Source organism: Monodon monoceros, unplaced genomic scaffold (genome assembly GCF_005190385.1).
Source record: "Monodon monoceros isolate NGI ecotype Baffin Bay Population unplaced genomic scaffold, NGI_Narwhal_1 Super_Scaffold_22, whole genome shotgun sequence".
Lineage (NCBI taxonomy): Eukaryota > Metazoa > Chordata > Mammalia > Artiodactyla > Monodontidae > Monodon > Monodon monoceros.
This window is the reverse complement of record NW_021703779.1, coordinates 120157414-120168604: the sequence shown is the minus strand read 5'-3', so window position 1 is coordinate 120168604 and position 11191 is coordinate 120157414. Positions and strand designations below refer to the sequence as shown.

Genomic DNA, 11191 nt, shown 5'->3' with positions numbered 1-11191 from the left:
ATCTGGGCTCAGATCATTAGAGGTTTCCTACGGGTGGGGAAGGGACAACATTGCTGAGAAAGGCCTGCCCACAAGGACCTAATATCTCACCTACCTAAGATTTAGCTTATACCAGGGAAACAGAGAAGATTCCCAACATCAGGCTAGCATGCAGTGAGTAACAAGCTACAGAAGTCTACTGATAGAAGGTGAGCAAGATCATGTATAGCAGGGATTGGCATTCACAAGAAAACACCACTAAAAACATGGTGTATAATGATGAAAAACTATATGCCTTCCACTTGAGATCGGGAACAAATGAAAGATATTTACCCTTACCACTTTTACTTAACATTGTACTGGTAGTTTTAGCCAGTGCAGTTAAGTAAGTAAAAGAGATGAAACAAAATCCAGACTGGAAAGGAAATATTAAAACTGTCTTTATTTGCAGAAAACATGACCCTGTATGTAGAAAATCCTAGGGAATCCACACACACAAAAACCAAGAACTAATAAACAAGCTCAGCAAGGTCTCAGCACCCAAGGTCTCCATGCGAACGTCATAGTATGTGTAAATGCTAGCAATTAACAGTCCAAAAAGAAAATGAAGGGAATTCCCTGGTGGTTCAGTGGTTAGGACTCTACAGTTTCACTGCCTAGGGCCTGGATTCCATCTCTGGCTGGAGAGCAAAGATCCCACAAGCCTTGTGGTGTGGCCAAAAAAACAACAAAAAAAAATGAAAATGAAGAAATTCCATTCACAATATCATCAAAGAGAATAAAATACTGAAGAATATGTTTAACAAAAAAGTCCACACCTTGTACAATGAAAACTATAAAACATCGCTGAAAGAAATTAAAGGACATCTAAATAAATGAAGGAACATCTCATTAATTGGAAGAATAATGTTAAGATGGCAATACTCTCTAACTGATCTATAGATTCAACACAACCCTATTAAAAGCCCAGCTGTCTTTTTCACAGCTATTGACAAGCTCATTCTAAAATTCATATGGCAACACAAAAGATGTATAGAGTCAAAACAATATTTTATTTTAGAAGTCAAAAGGTATGTTTATTTTTTTAACATCTTTATTGGAGTATAATTGCTTTACAATGGTGTGTTAGTGTCTGCTTTATAACAAAGTAAATCAGTTATACATAAACATATGTTCCCATATCTCTTCTCTCTTGCGTCTCCCTCCCTCCCACCCTCCCTATCCCACCCCTCCAGGTGGTCACAAAGCACCGAGCTGATCTCCCTGTGCTATGCGGCTGCTTCCCACTAGCTATCTATTTTACGTTTGGTAGTGTATATATGTCCATGCCACTCTCTCACTTTGTCACAGCTTACCCTTCCCCCTCCCCATATCCTCAAGTCCATTCGCTAGTAGGTCTGTGTCTTTATTCCCATCTTACCCCTAGGTTCTTCATGACATTTTGTTTTCTTAGATTCCATATATATGTGTTAGCATACAGTATTTGTCTTTCTCTTTATGACTTACTTCACTCTGTATGACAGACTCTAGGTCCATCCACCTCACTACAAATAACTCAATTTTGTTTCTTTTTATGGCTGAATAATATTCCATTGTATATATGTGCCACATCTTCTTTATCCATTCATCTGTCGATGGACACTTAGGTTGCTTCCATCTCCTGGCTATTGTAAACAGAGCTGCAATAAACATTTTGGTATATGACTCTTTTTGAATTATGGTTTTCTCAGGGTATATGCCCAGTAGTGGGATTGCTCAGACATATGGTAGTTCTATTTGTAGCTTTTTAAGGAACCTCCATACTGTTCTCCATAGTGGCTGTACCAATTCACATTCCCACCAGCAGTGCAAGAGTGTTCCCTTTTCTCCACACCCTCTCCAGCATTTATTGTTTCTAGATTTTTTGATGATGGCCATTCTGACCGGTGTGAGATGATATCTCATTGTAGTTTTGATTTGCATTTGTCTAATGATTAGTGATGTTGAGCATCCTTTCATGTGTTTGTTGGCAATCTGTATATCTTCTTTGGAGAAATGCCTATTTAGGTCTTCTGCCCATTTTTGGGTTGGGTTGTTTGTTTTTTTGTAATTGAGCTGCCTGAGCTGCTTGTAAATTTTGGAGATTAATCCTTTGTCAGTTGCTTCATTTGCAAATATTTTCTCCCATTCTGAGGGTTGTCTTTTGGTCTTGTTTATGGTTTCCTTTGCTGTGCAAAAGCTTTGAAGTTTCATTAGGTCCCATTTGTTTATTTTTGTTTTTATTTCCATTTCTCTAGGAGGTGGGTCAAAAAGGATCTTGCTGTGATTTATGTCATAGAGCGTCCTGCCTATGTTTTCCTCTAAGAGTTTGATAGTTTCTGGCCTTACATTTAGGTCTTTAATCCATTTTGAGTTTATTTTTGAGTATGGTGTTAGGGAGTGTTCCAATTTCATACTTTTATAGGTACCTGTCCAGTTTTCCCAGCACCACTTATTGAAGAGGCTGTCCTTTCTCCACTGTACACTCCTGCCTCCTTTATCAAAGATAAGGTGACCATATGTGCGTGGGTTTATCTCTGGGCTTTCTATCCTGTTCCATTGATCTATATTTCTTTCCAAAACAATATTTAAAAGAAGAATAACATTGGAAAACTTACACTGACAGATTTTAAAACTTACTACAAAGCTATAGTAATCAAGACAGTGTTGTATTGGGAAAACAATAGACATACAGATCAATGGCATAGAACTGAGAGTCCAGATGTAAAACCATATATCTATGGTTATTTGATTTTTGACAAGGGCACCAAGACCTTTCAATTGGGAGAGAATAATCTTTTCAATAAGTTACTCTGAGACAACTGGATAACCACATATAAGAGGATTAATGTGGACTCTTGCCTCAAACCAAACCTAAAAATTAACTCAAAATGGATCATAGATGTAAATTAAGAGCTTAAAAGTATAAAACTCTTAGAAAAAAGCTAATGGTAAATTTTTAAACCTTGAGTTAGACAAATATTTCTTAGCTATGACACAAAAGCACAAGAGATTAAAAAATGTATATTTTACTTCATCAAGATTAAAAAACATTTGTACTTCAAATGACTTCATTAATAAAGTGAAAACACAATTCATACAATGGGAGAAAGTATTTTTAAATGATGTATTCAATAAAGAACTTGTACCCAGAATATATTAGAAGGCAAATAATCCCATTAAAAACAGGCAAAATTGTAAATAGAAATTTTAACAAACAGAACATAGGAATGGCCTGAAGTACATGAAGTGACGCTCAAAATCATTAGTCATTAGGGAAATGCAAATCAAAACCACAATAAGATACCACTTCAGACCTAGCAAAATATTACATATAAAAGTCAGATGATAACAAGTGTTGAAAAGGATGTAAAGAAACTGAAACTCTCACATATTGCTGTTGGAATGAAAAATGATGCAGCCACTTTGGAAAATGGTATAGCAACTTCTTAAAATGTTAAATGTTCATTTAGCATTAACTTGGCATATAATTCCACTCCTAGGTATTTACCTCAAATAGTGAAAGCATGTGTCCACGCAATGCGGTGAATGGATGAACAAAATGTGATATAGCCGTACACTGGAATATTATTTGGTAGTGAAAAGGAATGAAGTATCAGTATATGCTGCCAGTGGATTAAACTCAAAAGCATTAAATTAGATGAAAGCCAGACAGAAAGGCCACATGTTGTATTACTGCTTTTATACAAAATGTCCAGAAACTCCAAATCCATAAAGGAAAAAAAGTAGATTAGTAGTTGCCTTAGGTTGTGGTGATAGTTGCCCAGCTCTGTAAATGTATTAAGAATCTTTAAATTATACACCATTAAAATGGGTGAATTTTGCAGCATATAAATTATACCTCAATAAAACTGTTTCTTCTGCCAAATTATCTTAGCGAAGGTCATCATTCTTTACTGCATTTTCTTGGATTTACTAAATGTTAAGTTCTGCCCCAACTGTTTACTGCATCACTATAACCAGCAAATTACATGTACAATAGTACAGAGCAACTCAGACTGTATTCATGCTTTAGAGACTGGGTCTTCCTAACCACTCCTTACCCCATGTTCTTTAGACCTGGGATCTTCATCTCTATTCCGAAATTCTGGTCTTCACGTGGTCAGTTCAGAGTCACATGGCAGCCAATACACAGTGTTTACCTGTGGCAGTTCCTTGAACTGGGTTTCAAGTTTCTTGAACTCCAGTTTCACCTGAGACCTTGAGGCATAAAATGACAATTAATGGAATAGGGGTGATTAAGCATAGCTAATACGAAGGATTAGTCTGGATAATCACATCCTGATATATAGATAATTGGCTTCTAAAGAGGATATCAAGAGAACATAATTATATGTGTATTTTGGCTTTGAAGCAAATGTGATAATTTAATAGCTTGTTTCTATCTCTTCTCAATTTCCAAGAGGAACTGAATCATCAGAATTAATAATATCATCTGTATCATAGGACTTTTACAAGGTTCAAGTGAGATTATCCACAAATACACACCAAGCAGTCAGCCTGCCGTGTAAGTAGTCTGTAAATCTTAATAATCATCATCAGTGCTGCTACTTTTGTCCAAATTTAATATTAAGTATGGTTAATATCTTTGGTTTACAGAAGAGAAAACTTATAGTTTCTAGAAGGTAAGTGACTTTTAAAATTTTCTTGTGAATTGATTTGCCTGTAGGACCTTTCATTTTTATCTCTATCTCTATTGACTATATTAAATAACAAAATAGCTCCTTTTCACTATTTCAAATGGAACTAGCTAAGGATATATAATAAAAATTAGCAATCCTTCTCACCCACACCAACCTTCTCTGCCTCATATCTCCTATAGTAAGAAGTATTAACAATGTGGTATATTTCCTGATTGTTCTCTTAAAAATACATATGCCTGTATGTATTTAAATATACACAGAAAAACAAGATTTTTTATTGCCTTTTTTTTGTAAATTGAGGATGACTGTAAGTTACTTTCCAAAATTGTAAGTTGATAATGTGATTAACTTTAGTAAAAATTCATAGATTCTAAATAACATTTCAAAAGTCAGCAGTGAAAATGTTTTTATCTATTTTATATTTATTTATATTTAATTTTTAAGGATGGACCTGAACATTGTAAGCTCTTTCCGTGATAATTTTCTCATGTATCAATCTCTTTAGTCACTCTGAGCTGTCTATAATGTAGAACTAACAACTATACTATATTTTTGTATGTGTGTAAAGACTGAACAAGGTAATCCACTTAAAAGCACAAAGTGTACTGCTTGTCAGTTATAGAAGAATTAAGCAAAGTTTCCTTTCATTTTTAACCACATTGCATTTTCTTTCTAAATTGTATCTTAATTAAAGAGAAATATTTGCTCATTTTGAAATAGTAAATAATGTAAAGACATAACGAAAGTGCAATGATCTCCCATCACACCCTATATATTTCTCCAGTCCTTTTATAAGCAATGCAAATTGTTTAGTGTATTTCCTCGATACCTTTCTGTATGTTCAAAAGAAATCCTAATATGTACATACATACACACACATACACACAAACTCTAAGGTATTTGAGTTTTTTTTAACAATGGGAAATATTGTATAAATTTATTTTTTCATGTTTCATCACACTATAAAAACTAAGTACATCACAGATGTCTAAGTCAGATTGCTTCATGAATTAATGTCTGAAATGTTTGAAAATTATGAAATTTAAATTTTAACCCATGTGGGCTGAATTCAGGCATATGTTTTAAATTGAGGATTTATGTGTGGTTTTCTGACAGATATTGACTTTGTGCTACAGCTACCTCTCAAATAAGTTGCGATGACCAATGACTGACCCAGCAGCAAACTGTCTAAATTATTATAGCTTTATAGTAGAGTAACCATTATTCAATTGCTTTTCCTATTCTATTTATCCATTGCTTCTGTGTCATATACCACCAATTTATTTTTGGAGATTACCATTACCTCACTTAATTAAACTTACAAAAATTATGTTAGGCTGTATTAGGACTTTTAATTCTAAAATGACTATAAGTTAATTCATGAACTATTAACAACTTTACAATATTGAGCCTTTTTTCCGTATGTTTATCATTTTTGAAACTTCTTTTTTAAATCTTTCTATGAAAAAAATTTTTTTCATCCTAAGTGTCCTTGAAAATACCTGATAAGTTTATCCTTTAGAATTTTAGATTATCTCTTCATTTTGTTTTGGTTTTTGTTTTTCCCTTACTGATGGATTAACTTTGATAATTGGTAAAGCTATTGGTTATTATAAAATTGCTGTCTGCCTGCCTCCTTCCAGAGCAAACTATAAGTTCTCAATTTTTTTCAACATGAATTTCTTGGTTTTCCTAAGTGAATGGCAATAGCTCTCTTCATGAATCACAATTAAAATAATCCTCCACACATATCACCCCAAAAATATGTGCCTTAGGTTCTTCTCTCAAACAATTCAGGTGGTACTTATTTTGGGATTATGCCTAATATAGGCCTCTTAGACATTTGATGCTCTTCTGTATTTTGGGATCCAGGTCCTCACAAAACAAGTTTGTAGGGACTTTGGTGCCAACTCACCCAGGGTTGCACTGACAGCCACCTGAAAACCAAACAACATTGAGATGTCAACTTAATACTGGGACTTAATATTAGCTAGTTAATAGATTTACTCAAGTTACTTATATGTTGGTAAGTTCTAAGTAAGTATAAAGCTTTAAGTACAAAACTAAGTTTTTAGCATCAAAACTATATATTAACAAACGTTCAAATATATTGCTATTTTGTTGTTTTGCTGTTAAAGATACAGGATTACTCTTAAACATTTCCTCCATTATTTTTCTATCTTAATAACCCACAATTACCAAATTGTTCTATTTCAATGTCCCACCTAGTGGGTCAAGAAACCAATTAACTTGGTTGTTGATAGATTTTTTTTTTTTTTTTTTTTTTTGCGGTACGCGGGCCTCTTACTGTTGTGGCCTCTCCCGTTGCGGAGCACAGGCTCCGGACGCGCAGGCTCAGCGGCCATGGCTCACGGGCCCAGCCGCTCCGCGGCATGTGGGATCTTCCCGGACCGGGGCACGAACCCGTGTCCCCTGCATCGGCAGGCAGACTCTCAACCACTGCGCCACCAGGGAAGCCCCTGATAGCTTTTTTTAATAGAAAAATTTTAAAGGTATCACAATTGGTATGGGTAACTAGTGTTTCATATAACTTAAGAAAACTAACTCTGGTACTTGGAAATAATGTATAATATGTATTTTAAAGTAAGTAAAATGCTAAAGTGTTGGAATAACTTCTCTATCATTATATTATTTTCACATTACACATTTGATAAATAATGAATGGATTGAGTTGCAATGGAGAATATACCCTGATACTTCCATTTAATTATCAAACTTAGTGGAAGCCTAGCCTTAACAATTACTAATAGCATTTAAGAATTTCTCGTCATCATTTTCCTCCCATAAAATTATATATACTCACCATTAATATGTAAACAGAGAGACGTTTTTAAAACTTTTTTTATTTCACAGAAAGGAAGTCATAACTTACACACTCATCTGCTAATTGTTTTCCTCATTCAACAAATCATTAAGGATGTACTTGTTAGATTTTTATTTGGGGGATATTTTCAAATACAACCTTTAAAAATGTGTGTAATGTATCCATTTAACGGTGAGAATTGAGTTGCAAGTGTTGAATTTCCCCATATCCATTTGAGCTATTGATCTAATGGTTGTTTTAATGATTATATCTTTATAGTACTGTTTAATGTATTAAATATTACTCATTGGCATTATTTGGTTTCTTAGTGGTATTCACATTTGCTTAGACTGTAATAATACTATGTCCAATGCCTAAAAAACAAAATCACTTTCAAATTATAATTTGATTAGCTATTTTCAGTAGGTTGTTTTTCCATCCAGGATCTATTGCACGTGGGAACACACACACACACACACACACACACACGCACACACACACAAGAGGACAGTATTTATATACAACCAGGACATTTTGTATGCTTAAATTTATTCATTGACATCTTTTAATATTTTCTTTCTGCTGTGGATAGATTCTTTTATGAATTGTTATTTTTAAAAGATTTATTGCTGATACATAGGGAAGCCACTGGTTGTATTTACTTCCTTAAATACTGCTTCTCTCACCAAACTATATTACTGATTTTTAAAATTTTTCAGTGGATTTTCCTAGTTTTTTAAGGTGATTAATAATATTCATTTGTTTGGGGCATTGGGATATTAAAACCAAACTACACACTACATCATTGTAATCAGAATGTTTCATGAATAATCATATGGAACAAGATAAGCAGAGCTTTTATTTTAGGGACTATATGACTAACAACCTACTTCAACTTCATATCTCATAGATAGCAAAGTGAATTCTAAACAAATCACACAAGATTTAAAAAACATTTTTTTCTTGCAATGGCAATTTTATTTTCTTTTGTGAAAATAAACAACTGGGAGTTTGAATTGTTCCCAAAATCCCCATAAAAATGAAAGGCAATACAGAAGAAGTGTGTGAGGCGATGGGGGAGGGAGGAGGGTCTTTAGAGCTTTGGCAGATTGTGTTAGCACGGACCGACCCAGGTGACAGGAGCCAGACCTCAGAGCCAGGTCCTGTCTGACACTCCGGGGCTGTGAGGGGACATAAGCGGGTGGAGCACAGGCTACTTTGCTGAGGAAGTTGCAGGCACCTTGAGTCCCTTTAAATGCGGGGAAGAACATTGCAGAGGACCTCTTCCCCCCAACAAAACTGGAGGCTGGGGCATTAGGGCCACTGAGGGAAAAGGGACGCTGGTGGAGACAAACGAGGCCGAGGTGTCTTCTCACATGGTGACAGCCTTACACTGGGCAGAGGACGAATGTGAAGGCAAGAACCCACGGAGCTGAGCAAAGGAGAAAAACGTGGGCCAAGTAAAAGGGAATGTCCAGGAATGCGATGTAGATGAAGAGGCTACGGGCTAGAAATGGCAGCAACGGCCAACATGCAGGCTGGGTGGGGGAAGCCGGGACGCGGGGGGTGATGGGAAGAGGGAGGAGGGCAGAGAGTCCAGGAGGTAGAGACAGAGGTGCCTTCTGCCCAGGTCCATCCACCGCTGCACATATAGGAAGAATAACACACTACTTTTCAGTTCTTGTTTTTTAAAGGTTTTTGTTTTGTTTTGTTTTTTTAAAAAGCCTTAAGATCAGCTACTGGTTACATCTACAAAACGTAAAGTACTGCTGTTACCAGTCACTTTACAGAACAGTCCGAAGTGGTCAAATATTGACCAATAAAGTTCCCTTTTTTTTCTTTTCTTCTTCTGCTCTATCATTACTACTCGATGGGCCACGTGACAGCCTGCATAGGTCAGGGGGCAGCTTAGTGGGCAGGCTTGGTGACCAAGGAAAGAGGCTGGGCCTGGAGCACGGGGAGGGCCTGGTGGGCATGGAGCGTGCCTGGGAAGGAAAGGGGGGACGTCAGCAGACCTGTGGGCACGGACCCCAGGGGGAGGGGCCGGGACAGGAAGGGGGGCTGGCTGCGCATCTGGCCAGAGGAGGTGGCGGCAGCCTTCGCTGACAGGAAGGCAGCTGAGTGGAGAGCCAGCTGGGCCCGGGTCTCTGGCTTGGTGGTGAGGGAGAGGGGCTGGGCTTGCTCCGAGTGGGTGGCAGCCGCGGCAACCGGGGAGGCCAAGGCCGCTGAGGCGGTGGCCGGGGAGTCCAGCATGCTGCCGTGGGAGGAGGCAGGGCTGTCACAGGGCTTCTGCGGGCAGGTACCTGACACATGGCTTCTTCCTTTTGGAGGCCAGAGCACCTTCTGCCTCCTGGACTTGCTGCTGGGAGGGGGTCTGGGGCAGCTGCTTTTCTCACTTCCTCTTTTTCTTACCGTAGTTGTCCCGGGCTAGTTCAACTTCATATCTCATAGATAGCAAAGTGAATTCTAAACAACAAATCAAATATGATTTTTAAAAACATTTTTTGGCGGCGCCGTGCGGCTTGTGGGATCTTAGTTTCCCAGTGGCAGTGAAAGCGCAGAGTCCTAACCAGGGATCACCAGGGAACTCCCTCAAATGTGATTATTAAATGTGTATTTTTAATGAAATTTAATTTTGTGATAGTATAAATAAAACCGTTTATGTTTCTGTTACTACTTTTCAGATTCCAAAAGGGTCTTTACATATGTTGCCTCACTGAATTCTCATGAAAATTCTGTGATATACAATTCATAATATTTTTATAGAGTAAGATTGTTGTGAGGGTCAAGGGTGATAATCTACATATAAGCACTAAGCTCTCTGCCAGAAAATGTAAGTAAGCATCAAGTGTTAATGATTATCATTATTATCATTTTTTCTTATTTGCAACAGCATATCAAATAACTGATCTATGGTATCAATTATTTTATTATTTTTCGTAATAATTTTCTTAATAACATTGCAAATTATTTTTCACCATTGCTAGTGACACCAGGCAAAGGAACATAAAAAAACAAAAGTAATACCTTCTCCATTACGCTTCATTTCATACTTCTTCTTTAATCAATATTAATTGCCTAGTTCATTTTATTCAACATTTGCCACGTTTAGAAATATATATAATACTCCAAAATTGCATGTATTCATGCAAGTCGTTGTATAGAATCAAATATTGTGATGATAACAACATTTATGTTTCTCTGTCTCTTCAAAGCCAGTCCATAAAGTTTGGCCTTGGTAGCTTCTGAAAACATGGGATCATGTGTGTTTTTCTCACTGACTTCAACACCTGTCCATTAGCTGGGCTGTTACCTGAGCTTTCAGGTAATCAGTTTGGAGTAATTTTCCAAGGGAGGTTATAGAGTTTGACTAAGGCTACATCTTGATCCGGTGACCCACTGGAGACCTTGAAACAAAATAGCATTTTTACCAAGTAGAATTAATCTTACATAATCCATCTTTTTCATTAAATAACTCACCATGAACCTCCATCTGGGTGAAAGTAAGTAATGCCTTTTTTTTGGGGGGAGGGTGTTGAAAATTATTTTATTTTTCCAGTTTTACTGAGATATAATTAACAAAGAGCACTGTATAATTTCAAGGCGTACAACATAATGACTTGACACACATATACTGCAAAATGATTACCACAAGAGGTTTGGTTAACACTCATCACCTCATATGGTCATAAAAAAATGATTTTTC

The 11191-nt window shown here is 36.7% G+C and overlaps 1 pseudogene; it reads right to left on the bottom strand.

The window, feature by feature from the left end:
* Nucleotides 1-9393: 9393 nt before the first annotated feature.
* LOC114905911 lies at nt 9394-9934 on the bottom strand (annotated as a pseudogene).
* Nucleotides 9935-11191: the final 1257 nt, after the last annotated feature.